Source organism: Cyprinodon tularosa, unplaced genomic scaffold (assembly GCF_016077235.1).
Source record: "Cyprinodon tularosa strain WSP-4 unplaced genomic scaffold, ASM1607723v1 ctg918, whole genome shotgun sequence".
NCBI classification, from domain to species: domain Eukaryota; kingdom Metazoa; phylum Chordata; class Actinopteri; order Cyprinodontiformes; family Cyprinodontidae; genus Cyprinodon; species Cyprinodon tularosa.
In genome coordinates, this window is record NW_024039694.1 from 175403 (window position 1) to 192482 (window position 17080).

Genomic DNA, 17080 nt, shown 5'->3' on the forward strand with positions numbered 1-17080 from the left:
GGAGGAGCTGTTGATCCATCTTGATAGCTGGAGCTTGTTGAGGCAGTGGATGGGAAATCTATAGCAGTGGGTGCAGATGTAGAAGGACCTGTAGGGACAATAGATTAAATACAAAAGAATGAAATACCATAGCAGAAAATTTTATTGTAAAGCCAACACAAAACAAAAACTTAGATTAACAGACCTGTCGTGCCGGCTGAGTTTGAAACCAGTGGATCAGTAAATGTAGGTGCATGTAACTGCTCCTCGCTTTCAGTCACATGTAAGTGCTCCTCCCTTGTTGTCGCTTGTGCAGTGGATGAACCTGCAATGATAAAACAAACAAAGAAAAAATAAAGAAATACATAAAAAGCTAAATGTTTCAGGTCATATTAACAGGCTATGTAAACATTTGCCATCAAGAAAACCCTCACCTGCTGCATCATCAGCTGTGGAGGCACTGACACTCGAAACAGTAGGGGCAGGTAAAGTTGGTTGTTCTCCAAAGTACTTCAACAGTGTTCCTGGGAAAAATAGCATTGCATAATGCATAGTTTTTATTTATTTATTTATTTATTTCGAACAGACAGTAAAAACAATCAAGAAAGAAAAAATTTGAATGAAACAAACTTAAGAATAAAAATATAAAACAAATTATTTTGCCCATGTGACATGTAAATTTTATATTTTCTGTTCGAAAAGGAGCAGGTAGAAGATACATCTTATAATGTCCTGCCCCTTTCCTACTTGTCAATTTATCATCAATTAACTGTCAAAACATCAAAAAACCAAAAAAACACTTGTTTCCATTCCACATGATGTTTAGCCATGTACAATTATTTTAAGTACTATTTATGTCATCAATTACATTATAGACTATTAAACAGTAATCTTATATAGCGTATTTTGAAATGAGCTCGGTTTTAATCAGTTTTTTTAATTGGTTTGCATTTATAATTTTTTTAAACTCGTCATTCAATCCATTCCAGATATTTACTCCACACACAGATAAACAAAAACTCTTCCTGGTTGTTCTAAAGTGTTGTTTTTTAAAGTATCCTTCACCTCTTAGATCATAACCCCCCCTCTCTGTCACCAAACATTTCCTGTATATTGTGTGGAAGTTTTTGATTTCGGACCTTAAACATGAATTGTGAAGTTCTAAATATGACCAGGTCCCAGAATTTCAGTATATTTGATTTGATAAATAACTGGTTTGTGTGTTCCCAGTATCCCACTTTATGTAATATTCGGATTGATTTTTTTTTTGTAAAACGTATAACGGCTGTAAATTTGTTTTGTATGTATTCCCCCAAACTTCCACACAATATGTTAAATGTGGTACAATAAGTGTGTTGTACAAAATAAACAAAGATTTGTAGTCCAGGACGAAACTAATTCTCATAACAGCAACACTTTTGGTTATTTTACATTTTACTAGGCTGATCTGATGTTTCCTGCTAAACTTATCGTCTAATATGACACCCAAGAATTTTATTTCATGTACTTGTTCTAAATCAACACTTTCAATTGATATTTTAATTGGATTATTTTCCTGTTTTTTATTGTTTCCGAATATCATGAATTTGGTTTTATCTAAATTTACTGATAATTTATTGTAGAATGAGTTTATTTTCCCATCTTGCACCACAAGAAACTCCACACCTCACCTAACAATTCATATTCTATTGGCAAATGAGGCATAATTGCCATATGGTAAAAACTTAACATTGTGATCTACTGCAGCCTAAATATGAGGAAAGCACCATGTTAATAAAACTGCACTCTATTTTCATTTTTGGTATATTTTCTAATAACGATAAAATACCATCTCTCACCAAAGATCTTAGAGCAGAGAGCGCATGTGCTTTGTCTTTTAAGTTAGTAGATTAATCTTAACACAAACAACAATGCTAGCTAAGCTGGCTGCTGGCATCTGTGTTTTCTCCAACTTAAACCGATATCTATCCATCCAACCATTATCTTCCGCCTATACGGGGTTGGGTCGCGGGAGTAGCAGCTTCAATAGCGAGGCCCAGACTTCCCTCCCCTCCGGGGGAATCCCAAGCAGGCGTTCCCAGGCCAGGCCAGCCGAGAAACATAGTCCTTCCAGCATGTGCTGGGTCTCCTACGCCGATATGTATCAACACATAAAATACACACCTACCTAAATAAATGTATATTAATAATATTAATAAATATCACGACATGAGTTATGATGACGAGCTAGCTGTGCTGCTGCTGCACAAAATATAGCGGTCAGTAAATAATCATGCAAACATACCTTTATCTTGCTCTTTTTTCTCTTCCTCTTTCCTTTTCTTTTTTCGGCACCAGAGGGATAAATCCTTTTTTGACATGGCTTAGACTTTCTTATTAACAGGTGCGCCAGCGTGAATTGTCAATGCAGGCGCGCGCTGCGTACCATGAGCTGTCTGCGGCTGCCGTCGCGAAGTGAATGCACATGAGCAGTTGTTGACAAATCAGAAATTATTTTGTCTTGAATTTTTCATTTATTAATTGGTATTCATCATTTATATCACTTGTTTAAGTTATTTAAATGTAAAAAAAAAAAAAAAAAAATTGACCAGGGCCTGTTCAATCGTTTTTGCTTGGGGCCCCCTGGCCACCAGGGGGCCCTAAGTGGCCGCTTAGTTCGCTTATGCCTCGGGCCGGCCCTGTTTAGAGGGGTTCCAAATATCTTATATTTAATAGAATCAATCTTATATAAGGACTCCATAAAATCATTACTGCTAATAGCAGAGCTCTGGCTCTGGGTGAGTTTGGCAACTGCATCAAAAGAAATCTCTTATTCTCCTCTATTAATGAGGAGAAATATGCTGCTCTTGCTTTAATAAGGGTCCTCTTGTACAGCAGTAAACAATTTTCTCACCAATTGTCTAGCATTTTGCTTCAAAGTGCACATCTCTGTATTTCTGTATTAAATGAGGGAGCCAGCTTTCATTTTTAAAAGTTTTTCTTTTTTAAAGGTGCTGTGTTGCCTAAGCCTGAGAACTATCAACCACATAAACAAAATCATCTACCTGTAAAGGGGAGTAAACAAACATTTTGCACTCTGCTGCACTGTACAGTGACATAAAGAAAGTGAAACAGATTCTTTAAAATTTATAACTGAATTATCTGATAATGATTTGCTGAAGTACAGCACAATGATGCATTTTAAATGTCTGACTGACGACCCGCTAATTTTTATTTAGACTAGTCTCGTCTCGTTGACGAAAACTCAAACCTAGGACTAGTCATGTTTTAGTTTTAGTCATCAAAGCTCCATATCTAGCTCATCAGTTTTTGTTACTGTCATGAAAAAAGTAGCATCAACGAACTGATTTCGTCATCACTGTTGATGAAAACAACACTAGTGTCAAGTTAGAGAGCCTCCTCTCCCTGTGGAATGGCTTTGACTGCTAGAGTACTGTTTATTGCCTCAAACCTTCCAAAGAAGTTTTTTAGTCTATTTAGGAAGTTGTAGTGTAAGCTTGGAGAACAAGGAGAAGATTGCTTCAGTTCTTTGTAGTATTATTATAAATCTCAATGGTGCGCCTTTAATCCCCTTATTCTGCAAAGGCTTCTAAGGTTTGATATTAGAGAACATAAATGAACTACTGTAACAGCATCATTTAGGCTAAGAGTGGCACCTGAAAATTGGGGAAGAAGTTAGAGTTTGTTGCAAGGATTCAGGTGTCAAGTAATAGCCAAAGCATTGGACAGCTTCTGGGGTTCTGTTCAATCTTCATCAGAAATAATAAATAGCATAAGCCAATGCAAACCTAGTTGGTTAATCAGAGAACCAGAAAAAGGGTTTCCAAGTGAGCTGTGAGAATCTGTACAAAGCACAATTATAATTTTGACTTCCACAAGTCTTGTCTTTTTTGAAGACTGAGACAAGAAAGCTGAATTAAGTCCCATTTACTGTCTGCCACAGGCCATGTAGGAGACACAAACATGCAAGAACATGCTCTGATAATGTGTGACCAAAACTGATGTTTTGGGTCTGTGTACAAGATGTGATTTGTGGCTGAAACCTCCTGGTGTCAGCATTATGTGGTGGGGATGTTTTCCTTAGCATGTGCAAGAAAGCTTGTCAGACTCAATGGGGTTAAATAGGGCAACCCAGATAGAAAACCTATTAGAGGCTACAAAAGGGTTAAGACTGAGGAGAAGGAACCATGGATATATACTGTATTTGGAGCAATGTGTTAGAAAGGCCCAGTCAAAGTTCAGACCTAAACTGAATTAACAAACTGTGGTAAGACCTGAAAACTGATTTCCACAGATTGCTTCTCCAATCTAACAAAGCTTAAGCTCTACAATGAAGAAGAAAAAGCAAATATTCATTTTTGTATCTGCGACTTCACTTTCTTTGTGTGGGGAGTAACGTGACGTGACGCTCGGCCAACATTGACTTGAAATTGTGTGAGTACAATGGAGAGCCCTTAATTTCCATATTTGTATCTGTAAAAACAATTTGCTTGTTCATTCAACTTTAAATACTTGCATTGCTGTACTGGTTTATCAAAAAGAATCCCAAATAAAGCCGTAACATAAAAGGATGGTATTAATATGTTTAGTCAGTGTTCTCTTACTGATTTCAGTAATAACACTAACAGATGTTAAGCTAATTTGCTTAAACTGAATTCAAAACAATATCTTCATCTAAAGACATTGCTGATCAAAGGATAAGTTAATTTCTGTTTTGAATGAATCTTAAAACGCGAGAGTCTGTATCTCGCACAAGCTTGTGAACAAGGAGATAATGATGACCGATTGAAAGTGTGATTATATTCAATCCCTACAGTCAAAGCTGTATTCTTTAACACCTGCAACATTTTACATGCTACATAATCCTGCAGGGAATTAAATAAATGTCCGATAATCTGCTGTTTTTCATACTTTGCTCACTTACTAAGATGTATTTACAGGCGGACATTTATTAACCATATTAACCGTATTATTTATTTATTTTTTAAGTCATACACATAAATTCATTTGTGTGTTATTATTATAAGAATAATATAAATAACACCATATTCACATTATTGTTGGTCTCGACCTCCATCTGAGTCTCTTGAAACTTGTAAAATACCCTATTCGAACATCCACTTCTCTATGATAGCTTCCAAAGATCCTGCTTTGGATATACCGCATGACAAATAAAACGGACCCTGTACTGCTAAAAACAAACACACCAAAAAATACTATGTGGGTCATGAGGTTTAAAGCCATCTCTAGGTCCAAAACATAAAATTGCTTATGAAACTTCTTGAGAAGCACTTAGTGAAAGTGCTTTAGAGTGGATAGGTACTGATCAATAAACTTCACTTTAAAAGACATTCTATGAAAAGAAAAGCCAAATGGAAACACTGACTTAAGGATGAAAACAGAAGTAAACCAAAATAAAAAATACAGCAAAGTGGCAGAATCCACAACATGAGAACCCTGCTGGTAAAAGCTAATTTAATCAGGAAGCATGATAACATGGAGCCAAGCTCAGACTTACAGTAGAGGCAACTTACAAGTGGGAATATTTATTTCTTCTCATAAGACCAAAAAAATCTAAACCTAATGATGCAGAGAAAAGCTGGTTGGGTGAGTGAAAAGCTAAAGGTTATGATACAGTTCTGACTGAGGACAAAAAACAAAAGAGAAAATTTTACTTTCAGGTCTCCAGTTTGTACTCTGCAACAATGTTTCTGTACACTATAACAGCCACTTGGTTATGACGCTCAATGTTTTTCTTTTCCGCCAGTATCTTACATCCTGCTATGAGATGGTGGCTTGTTTATGGAGCTTCTTTTCATAGCCAGCACCTGTGATCTTGCCTGGTATGGTATCTGGGCCTCTATTGCTCTGGTGCTCAGGTCCTGCTAAAGCCGGGTTTGAATGTTTGATTTTCAGTTGACCATCGTGAGCAAATTATTTAGTGGGTATGCACAAATGAGGATCTTCTTCCTCTCAGATGAAAACACAAAAGCATTTGCTCAGCCATTTACTAAGCACTTTATTCACCTTCCCTTTAGATTTACCATACCTTTACCTGCCCTGTTCTTGTCCCCATCCGGCCACATTTCTCCAGCCTGAATGATCTTCCTATGTCCGTTCTTTAGATCCTGGTGGTATGGATCAGTGAGTTAATGTTTTATTCACTCTTAGCATACAACTCAATGCCATTCATGTACAGGAGATAGCTCATGGGGGCTCTGTTTCTGAGTCGGTATCTATAGCCAGTCTTGTTAATAATTTGGCTGAGGGGGCTATGTAGAACAGCACAGGAGACAGTCCAGAGTCTATTTCCACAGTCCCATGAAGTTTGTGATGAAGAATCGTATACCCCATTTCCCATTTGGCCGGAAAACCAGTTTAAACCCAGGAACTTTCGGCTTTTAGTGGCAGTGGAAACAGGTCATCGACCCATGTCTACCTGGGTCAAACGACTCGGTAAGCAACGCATGTTAAAATTGCCTAGGCTTACTTCATACCATTAAATGCAATGTACGGACGTCAACACACCGTGCCATCTGATCTAACGAGCGGAAACAACTCTGTTAACATTCCATAAACATGGCGCAGCAGTTGTGAGGGGGATTCGGACAGACAAAAGAGCAAAAAAATAAAGCACACTTACTACACCCTGGCTTCTTTACACTTTGCTCTCCATTGTTTACTTTCCGGATTTCTGTTGCACTGGTGACATCATCAACGTTAACTCTGTGTGATGGTGTCAGCAGACAACAAGTCACAGGGGGACAAAGGCCACGCAGCTTTCCAATGACGGGTTAGACCCAGCTTTTTTTGCCAATAGGAACGGAGCAAAATGCCATTTTTTAGCCAGGTGACCCATGTTTTAAAATCACGGGTTAACACACTGAGAGAAAGAGAGAGAGTCAGGTTACTTTATAGTCACTGGTAGGATTACAGCTGCAGTCTTTTATTTGAGGTCTGTTCCAACTAAACTGGTTTTTTTTTAACTGGAAAACTGGATAATGAGACTGGATGACACCCATATGTGACCGCTATTTTCAAGACATTTCAAGCAATACGCTTCAAACTGGATTAAGATTCAGTAGAAAAAGTATTCCATCAGCATGATGCTGCCCCCACTATGTTTAAACATGTTTCGTGAGTTTTTTGTCTAGTTTATAAATTACAAATGAGGTACATTTAGGTTTGTGTTTTTCAACCTTGAACAAATGCTATACAAAATAAAAATAGGGAAATAAATACTTCTACTTTGCTCTCTAGTAACAGTGCAGATTACTTTAGTAATATTACAATGTATCTATCAAAAAGATGTGACTGTAAAATCACATCTGGAGATCTCTTGTGGCTCCTTCTACGTCAATGATACATTTTGTGTTTAATGTCAAAATAACTGCTTCTTTAACAAAAACTTTATGGTTCCAAGCTGCTGGCTAAAAAAGGATTAAGCCTTATTGTCCATTTTTGTGGATTTGAAGGCTGACATTTTGTTGAAGGGCGACATTAAAGCAGTGGAGTGAATTCCTTGGAGAGAAAAAAAGTCTAAAATGCCAAAAGTAGGTTTGTGAAGCTATAATCTTCTTCCAAACACACAAAGACACTTGATGTCAAAGCAGAGAATTCAGTTTTCAGTGAGAGAGGTAGAGGAACCAGAAAGCCTTACTCGCCTTGGCTGAGGCACTTCAGTAATCACTGCTGCCCAACCGGCTTTGAGGACTCCCATGCTGAGCAAATGTAGCCCACATTGCATGTTAAGGCATCCTGCACTGACCTCCTGAGTGTATTTTAACACACCCGCATCACAAAATAACCAACTGAGTACCTCTCACTGTAGCCCTCTGTAAAATTTATGGAATCACTCAAATTTGCAGGAGAACATTGTGCCAGTTTCAGTCCAGACAGGAGCACACAGTGCATTCCCGCCCTTCTGAACTTTTCAATATTTTGTCACATTTTGTCACACTAAGAGCATTTGATTTATGGGAAGTTTTACAACCTAGACCAGCACAAAGTAAGACATGTAAGGGAAGTTGAATTACTATGTTTAATGTTTTTTTATTTCTTTCTAAAATGTTGTTAAAATAAAAAAATAAAAAACTGTCAGGAGGTATATTGCACACATACAGACTAAAATTTAACTGTTATTTTAGTCTGTCTGACTGCATGTAGAGCATCTTTGCAGAAATTCTCTTCTCACAGCTTTTTAAGTGGATTTAGGTTTCACGAATATGATGGTCCTAAGCTTTATGTTATGACTTTAGTTCATTATGCTTATGTACTCTGTGAGGGATAGGTTCTCTGCTTTGTCACTTTAAAGGTCATCTGTCAGCGCCGGTTTCTGCTGCTGTAAGATGTCGATAAAGAGAGGTCAGTATTCACAGCAGCCTATTGAGAAGATAGTCCTTACAGTAAATATGAATAAACATTTTTACACTTCCTTAAGTTTAAAATGTCCTAACTTTGTGGGTCAAACCTTACACTGGCATGAGTGGCTTAATAGTGCTTGGATAAGCTTATGTTTTCATTGTGTCTCAGTAATTATGCAGTTTGTTAATTGTTGATTTATTAAAGTTAGTTAGGGGAACTGGATTTTATTTAAAGGTCACTGATGTGAAGTTGAATGCAAGCCACCACTCTGAATTTATTTTAAAACATTTTGAAATCAATTTCCAATTTTTTCTTCTCAAATACGTACTTCCTAAATCTGAATTGCTAAGAACTGTGAGGTTGTGAGCTCACAAAATTGGACAGCTTTAACAGCGTAAATACATAAAAAAAAAAAAAACTAAAAAAAACATGATTAACAGATTTTTGTTCGATTTACAGGTCAAGCGATGTAGTGGGAAACCATGAAGCTTGCAGACAAACATTACCTCAGCAAGAAAACATTAATGTGCTTTATGCTGCGAACAGCAGTTACTCTAACATTATGGGAAAAAAATGAATAGAGAAGAGCTGACAAGAAGCTAAATGGCTCAACAATGGAAGAACCTACTGACCCACACAATGAAACACCTTTAAGCACTGTATCTCTGTTATATGCAATCTGAATTACATTTGGGTCACAATTACTAGATGTTTGCAGCTTCTAAAAATGCTATGGGGGAAGTGAACATATCTGCACACTTATTTAGACTTCCTGTGTTTGCATCTGCTCACATTATTTTTCAAATACATTACTTGACATATGTTATTCAAGTCTCTGCAAAAAATTATAATAAGATTAATCATGTATAAAACTAGGGATCAATCCCTCTTTTATCATGATGTATGCCTTCTAGCTTGCTGTCTTCAGGCACTGCTACTGCAGAAGCACTGTGGACATTTCTGCACATTCTCTTCATGTAGGTCAAGGTAACTTATATGAGCATGCAGTGACTCATGCAGGTATTTTTGCACATGTAAATGGGGTCTTATACATAGAAAATAATGCTCTGTCTCACTATTTTCTGTTATAGGAAACAGTTAGTTGGATTTAAGATGGAGGAAGCAGCACTTCTGACGATTTAACAGTCTATAAATTAATTGCGACGTTTGACGGACTACTTATTTTGCAAAATCTTACCGTGTAGGGCAAAAAGCCCAGACTGTTTTTTTGCTCTGCATTAGAGTCAGCAGTTTTGAAGAGAAGTGAGTGCACCAATAAAAAAGACAGAGAGCCAGGTTTTTTTCCTCTTTGATCAGCTCTGGTGCTTTGCAAGCCCACTGAATACTGATACAGCTGACCATGGAACTTTCTATTTGCTGCTTTGACTGTCTTTACAGGACAAACTCCATCATATATTAGAATGAGAAAAAAAATAAATAAATAAATCCCAACTCGCAGATTCAAAGTTTTTCCAAAACAGTTTCTTGGACAGAATAATTTTTAAAGAATAGAGAATGGACACCAGAACAACATAGGGCATTTTAGGAAAAGAGGTTATGAACACTGCATGGAGCTGGAAGTGTTGTGGTTTAAGGTTGCTTTTCTGCTGGAGCTTGCCAGCTCAACTTTAATTATTTAACCTTTGGCAACCATTCTGCTATGTTGAGGGCTGCTTTATGCTGGATTTTCTTATATACTTAAAGAACCATAGAGCTTAATTTTTTAAAAAGAGACTCTGTTCTCTAACAAATCGAAATACTTTAGGCCCTGAATATTCATATATAAGTATATAATTTATTTAGGTGAAATACATTTCTGTAGTCTAATGGCAAAGAGCAGGGGCGGAGCTAAATGGGGGGCCAGGGGTGGGCATGGCAACCCTTAGTCAATCATTGGCCACTGACCATTTTCTTCCCTCTGATACAGATGGTGGCAGCAGTAATACTCTCAAATGGAATGTTCAAAACCTTTAATTTTTTTAATATATTAACAATTATTAACAAATTAATATAGTAACAGTTACTTCAAAACAAAAACATTGAGGTTTATTACGGTATGCATATCAATATACTAACATTAAAGATGATAAGTGTATTAACGCTGTTTTCAGAACTATACTTTGTGTTTTATATATATATATATATATATATATATATATATATATATATATATATATATATATATATATATATATATATATATATATATAACAGAAAATGCTAGTCATCTAAGAGTCTTTGGTGAAACAATAAATAAATAAATGTTTTAATAAAACGTATTAAATAATCAATTTATGTCTTTACTGATCTCACAGTGAAGAAATTTGTTATATGTAGATATTAGTAAATATCACTTGCAGAATGATTATCGATAAAATTAGGTAAGTAATGACAATGGAAAAGATTTCTCCCCAGAACTTACACCTGAAAGAATTTTATCCACTCTACCTTTTATCTAGGAAACATGACTGTTTAATATCTGCGTCTATTTGTTAGCAAAGGCTTTTCGGAAAGTAGTGTTTATTTAGAAAATATGGATTTTTTACTTGTAAATTTTCCTGTTGGAACAGTATAGATTGACTCTGAGGTTCTGGTGCCTATCCGCTTTAGGCCACCCCTCAGTGTACATTGGTTATTGCTTGGCAACCCTTATAAAAAAATTTCTAACTACGCCTCTGGATAAAAGGTCCTCCAGTTTCTTTGTGTTCCTCACCAGATACATTTTCAAAATTCAAGTGGAAACATGTAAAATGGTATAATATTGAATATTGTTGAGTTATTGTTAAGAAAAAAAAATGTCTTTTTGTTAGGTTTCTGTTTCTGTTATGTTTTTCTTTTGATGTTCAGTTTTGCTTTGCTCTTTGTTTTATAGTTTTTGATGGTTTAATTCTTAATTTGTTGTGTTCTTTGGGTTTTTCTCAGTTACTGTTTCCGTCTTGGCTCTGTTATGTTTTTCTTTTGAGTTTTCAGTTTTGCTTTGCTCCATGTTTTATATGCTTTGTGGTTTATTTATTATGTTTTTGCGTTTTCTAGTTATTTCCAGTCTTCTAGGTTTTTCAGTTGTTCCCCTCTGCTGCCCTCTTGTGTTCTCCTTTTTCCCTATCTCTTTTCCTCTCCTGCTCTGTCCTCACCTGTTCCCAATCTTGCCATTATCCCTCCCTTTGTCTCAGTCTCCTTTTAATGCTCTACCTCTTCAGTTCTTGTTTGCTGGGCCCTCGTCTAACTTCCTCCAACTCGTCTCTCTGAGCCTTCCTCCTGCTGATAGTGATCCTCCTGATCAGGGACGTGGCTAGACCTATTTTAGGGTGGCTGAAGTCATCCCTTCGTTGGTATTAGCCACCCCATAATTATTTTGCGATTTTTATTGTTATTTTTTTATTTATTGATTTTTTTTCCATATAACCCCAAACAATTGCAGTAAAGCACTGAAAACGAGCCACCAAGAAGGCAAGTTAATCTGAAGATAAGTTCCTGTTAGTTTATTTACAAACACAATTATTTATACAATTATTAATATCGTTAGGATATTCATTTCCTTCATTGGCTCCGCGTCCAGCGTCACGTCACGTGGTACACGGCCATCAACTGGACCATAGCAGCTGTGCAGTGCAGCAACAGCGCGCCCTTTGAATCTCCACACAGTCATCGAGCTTGATTAGGAAAGTTATGGTTGCGTGCAGATACATACGGTGAGTTTGCCATTTGATGTCAGCGGTTTACATTTTCTTCACTTTACCTGGAGTGAGGAAAGAGACAATATAGGCCTAATAGCTTGTCTGATTCAGTAGGAATTACGTTACCATGGTGAACAAAGTCAGTGGTGTGGGAAAACACGATGTTGTTGTAGCCTACTAGCATCATTATAGTTTTGTCACAGGAGCAGTGATGGGCAGTAGCGCCGCTACATGTAGCGAAGCTATTAGTTTAACTACATTTTCAAGTAGCTTGACCGTAGCGTCGCTGCTTTATTTATCAAGTAACTTTCCTGTAGCGACGTTATTGTTTTGATCAAGTAGCGACGTAGCGTCCACAAACGCTACAAAATCCAGGGCAAAACTAAGAAATGAAACCAGGTTTTCTATTTCTAAACAACAATCAGCCACAAAACTACTGTAAATAGCAGTTTCAGCTGACGCTTTATAAGTGGCGTAGTAGCACAGGCACACTCCGTAGGGTTAAACAAGCGCACCTTTTCCGAGGCTGTCGTTCTATTGGCTGGAAAGGTTGCTAGGCAACGATCCAACTGCAGTCTGAGAGAGCAAAACAAATCCGCAAGCAGAGCGTAACTGAGACCCGTGCAGAGCGGAGATGGAGGCAAGCGAGAGGAAAAAATATCTGTGATAATATAGAAAATATCTGTTTAAATCTGAGAGAAGAAACAAAGATTTTTGAGAGAAGAGAAAATATTTGAGAGAGAGCGCATGTTTTGAGTGTGAGCATTATAAGTTTTGAGTGCAAGAAGATGAAATTCTTTTCTCTAATTGAAGTTATGTGCTCTTGCATTATGGCAGGATAATTCTCCCATATCTATGTGCCACCAGTCTGATAGGGCGACACTGTGTGATATGGTAGTGCTTCCTTGGGTTGACTATAGTTCTAAGTTGTACGTTTCATATACTGTTGATTTTGTGTTTTCATTAATACATTGTACTTAAAAATACTTCCTTTATTTGCATTAAAACTTTGTCAGACTGATGTGAAAAAGTCTCAAGGATATCCTTCTTTGCAATGATGCTATTGCCTATTGCCTACTGTCCATTTATGCAACTTGTATTTTGTGGTTAAACTTTAGATTAAGCAGAAATCTATCAAAGATAATGCTGCATTTATTAAGTTCCTCACATATATGTGTTTCTCTCTGTGCCAGGTGTAGAGAAAGACATGCCAAAGTCCAGGTCACACACACACACCAAGCACACACACAGAAACAGGGTTATTGCAAAGCAGACAGGGGTTCCTGACAGGTTGTGGGTGCAGGGGAGATGGGGAAAGATGAATGGCCAGGTTAAGGGTTTATGAAGATGTTGGGAGTCTGTTGGTTAGACAACTGTCTTCTGTAGAAGGTTTCCATTATGATGAGTGGCGAACCACTTGCCTTCTTCCATTTATGCAGTAATGCATGGCACCTACCATTTACTCTTTGTAATTTAGCACATTTTAACTGGTGTAGTTTAGTTGGTGAAGTAGCATTAGTGAGGGAAGTGTTTCCCAGGTATGTTGCTCTTAAAATAATGAATTTATAGACAGCGCCTTAGAAAGTGCACTGAAAAAATATCTTACCTAGGGGCTAAGCCACCCATGTCTCTCAAACCTAGTGACGGCCCTGCTCCTGATGTCTCCATGGTTTCTGGTTAGTTTAGACCTGTTTTCATGTTTTTGACTTTTTGGAGTTTTTTTGGACTCCTGCTTTCCTGTTAGTTTTTGTACTTTTTATTTGTTGGATTCCTGGTTTCCTGTTGGTTTGGACTTTTTGTTTTCATATTTGGATTTTGGATTACCTGCCTCTGTTTCCAGTTTAACCTTCCATTAAATCATCACAAGAAATGTCCCCTCTGCCTCCTTGCCTCTGCTTTTGGGTCAACTAACCATAATTAAATCATGACACTTTTTCTTTTTTATAATTTTTTTCTAACCAAAAAAAAAAAATTATCAAACAGATAATTGCCTATACTTTTGTGCATTGCAATGGTTTCAGTCACTGTTTCCACTCAAGACCAAAGCCCAGGTTGTTTCCTTCCTCCCTATTTTTGATTGCATTGAATGGGTTTATGAATGAAGCATCCAGCCAGCCCACAGCCTCCTCCATCCACCCCCTCCCCCTGCAGGAACAGCACAGGCAGAGCGCAGGATGCCCATGTGCCAGCCAAGCAAAAATACTGGGTTCAATATCAGATCACACAGTAATGAAAACTGAATAAAACAGCTCAGATCCCCAATCACTGACTCATCTCTCATCAGCGCTACCAGTGTCTGGAAGAATCAAGGTTGGGTGTCTGATCGCTCACCTCGCACCCTCTCTCCTCCTCCTCCCTCCTCCTCTAATACAAACCCCGTGATCACCCATTCACTGACGTTTGCAGCTTTAAGTGGGGGGAAAAAACAATAAGCCGAGCAAGCGAGCAGTGGCAGAGGAGGAAAAGTAACCGGGAGACAAGCTGACAGGTGCCGCGGAAGTTTACGCACGCAGCGGCGCATCCCTCCGCCTCTCTTGGTCAGTATCTGGAATAAAGAGGCTCTGACTGGCGGTCATTCGGCTCCCGCTGATCCTGTGTAAGTGATCATCACCGCAAACAGGCTTTAACGAGCAGGGGGGGGGAAACAAAACACCAGCATCTGTTTTAGATGGGATTGTTACAGTCTTATTGCACACATCATAAGGAGGAGAGTGATGCAGCGCATCTGCAATATCTCACACAAATGCTGTCATGCAGTCACAGCTAACGTGGCAGGAGCAGAGGAATAGGTGGTTCCTTTAAATTGAAAGGAATGGACTCTTTATTTATTTTTGCTCTGGCAGTGTTGAAACAATCAGGTGTATGCTTTAACATGTTGAGGATGCTGGGAGGAAAACCAAAAATCAGGTCCTGAATGTGCAGAGTGTGAGTCATCTTTTTGAATAAACTAAAACGATTTACTTCCACTGAGCTGAAGCCAGTGGGAGTAAAGTCATGTTTAGTCTCTGGAGCATTGAAGGAGAAAGAAACTTTAACCCACCCAGGAATGCAAGCTGCAAATCCCAGCTTGGCAGGCAGTGCTTTATTGTAGGGTTTTTCTGCTACTTGTGCTTGTTTTTTTTCTCTTACACCTGTTGACAGCAGGCAGAAGCATATTGGAAAGCAGGGAGAGAGCAATCAACCACAAACTGAAAGAATTCCTCTGTTTATAGATTCCTATGTTCTAACAGCTGCTCACATCATGCATGATAGTACAGCAATAGCCTATTCTTCATCTGTTTTCATTTTGTAACACCTTAGGTGAGAATGTGACTCCTTGTGCATGTGTTGAATGGTTTGCTTGAAAATGTGAGGGCAGCTTCCTAAGACAAATGCTGCAGTTTCCTCTGTAGCTTTGAATCGGTAGGCTAGGTGGTGATGGATGTGTTTCAAAAGGCAGCTGTCACACAGAGATAAATGATTTGCTCTGAAGGATCTGCTTAAGCTCATCTTCTAAAATGTAGATTGAGTGGAAGATTCATTTCTTAGGGTTGGAAACACAGCAGGAGGTGACCTACTTGCTTTACCATATGCCAGGTATTCATGCAGTTGTTAGTTAAAAAGTTCCCATTACATAAAAGAAAGTACCTTTATTTTTCAGGTTTCGAGAGAAACAATAGAGACAATATATTTTTTTTCTTTTTCTGTGTACTCTGCTGGTAATTTCTAGGGTCATCTTGACCGTTACGCTCTCAGAGGCTCATTGAATTCTAGCATTTTACTGTATATTTGGAACTGTAGTGAAATACTCACCGCTAAATATTTCAGTCAACTGTTAGTGGCGTTGGAAAATAGTTGAACCTATTGGGATTGACAGCAACTCAACCAAAAGGTGGTGAACATATAAAACCGCAGAGTGGGGTCAGGGGATGATGAGTCCTCCAACTTTCTGCCTGTAGCCCTCATATTTACCATAAAAAGCAATTTGAGTTTCATGGAATGGGTTTCTATGGCCAAGCTGCCATAGAAAGTATTGACGCCTTATATTAATGGTATATCATGCTTTTTTAAGCCTTCCAAAGACAAAACAAACTATGAATGAATTTGTTATGAATATTTGTTGTTTTCTTTCATCTCTGCAGGAAGCTAAGCTCCAATTCATGAAGCTGCCATATCACACCAAAATATCTCTTCTTTTAAAAGACTGAATAAAGTCTGAGACCCCTACAGTAGTAAAGAAAACTAATTTTCACAACTTTGGCATTAACAAAAAAAATAAAAAATGTTGCTAGCAATGTGAAAATTGGTAAAAGAGACACTTTTTCCTCAGTGGTGAGCATGTTATTGATCTTAGAAGGGGGGTGTATTGTTCACTGGGAAGGAGCAGCACAGTCAATGTAGATTCCTCCTAGAGATTCGATTCAATTCAGTTTATTTCTATGGCGCCAATTCACAACACATGTCATCTCAAGGCACTTTATAGTTCACCAGATCATAGAGTCAAATTGATTCAAAGTTTTCTATCTAAGGAAAACCAATTGATTGCATTGACTCATTGATCAAATACAATCCCTCACACTAAGCATGCTTGTAGCGACAGTGGAGAGGAAAAACTTCCTTTTAACAGGAAGAAACCTCCAGCAGAACCAGTTTGCGGGTTAACACAGTTCTAAGTACCAATCTTTACCTGATATTGAAGTTATAGCACTATAGTTTTTAGCTAAAAAATGTTGATTTAGCATGATAAATGTGCTTTGAAGAGTACCGTGGAAATATTTGGATGAAGTACAGTAAGTTTGAGTAGGCAGACACTGGAAGGTGAAGCAGGGTTACGAATAAAACCTGTCTGGGAATCTAATAAACAAGTTAAGGTTTGGCAGGTAAATTGCACTTCTATAGGAATTAAAAGCCAAATCTGACCCAGTATAGCTCTGAGTTTAATAATAATGGTTCTGGTGCAGATTAAAGCAACACTGCATAACTTTAGTAGCTTATTTTGAGATATACTAAATTAATCTTCAGTTCAATTTCAGTAATTGGTGCGCATCAAAGTTCTATGCGGGCTGCCCTTCTAAAATACTTGG

At 37.8% G+C, this 17080-nt stretch overlaps 1 protein-coding gene and 1 long non-coding RNA gene across 7 annotated transcripts in view; one reads left to right on the forward strand and one right to left on the reverse strand.

The window, feature by feature from the left end:
• Nucleotides 1–209: 209 nt before the first annotated feature.
• LOC119776191 lies at nt 210–2534 on the reverse strand. The gene is made up of 3 exons (XR_005279752.1): nt 2264–2534; nt 414–503; nt 210–304 (listed from the first exon to the last, which is right to left on the reverse strand). It is a non-coding gene; the product is annotated as an uncharacterized LOC119776191 (long non-coding RNA).
• An 11894-nt stretch (nt 2535–14428) lies between these two features.
• The window catches only part of LOC119776187 (myosin VIIA and Rab interacting protein), a 193188-nt gene continuing 190536 nt past the window's right edge, over nt 14429–17080 (forward strand). For 4 of the 6 annotated variants that reach the window (XM_038274471.1, XM_038274468.1, XM_038274470.1 and 1 more), the window contains exon 1: nt 14429–14613. The gene's annotated coding sequence lies outside the window, so the exon portion shown is untranslated. The remainder of the gene's footprint in view (nt 14614–17080) is intronic. The other 2 variants (XM_038274472.1, XM_038274469.1) reach the window with 2 other exon arrangements.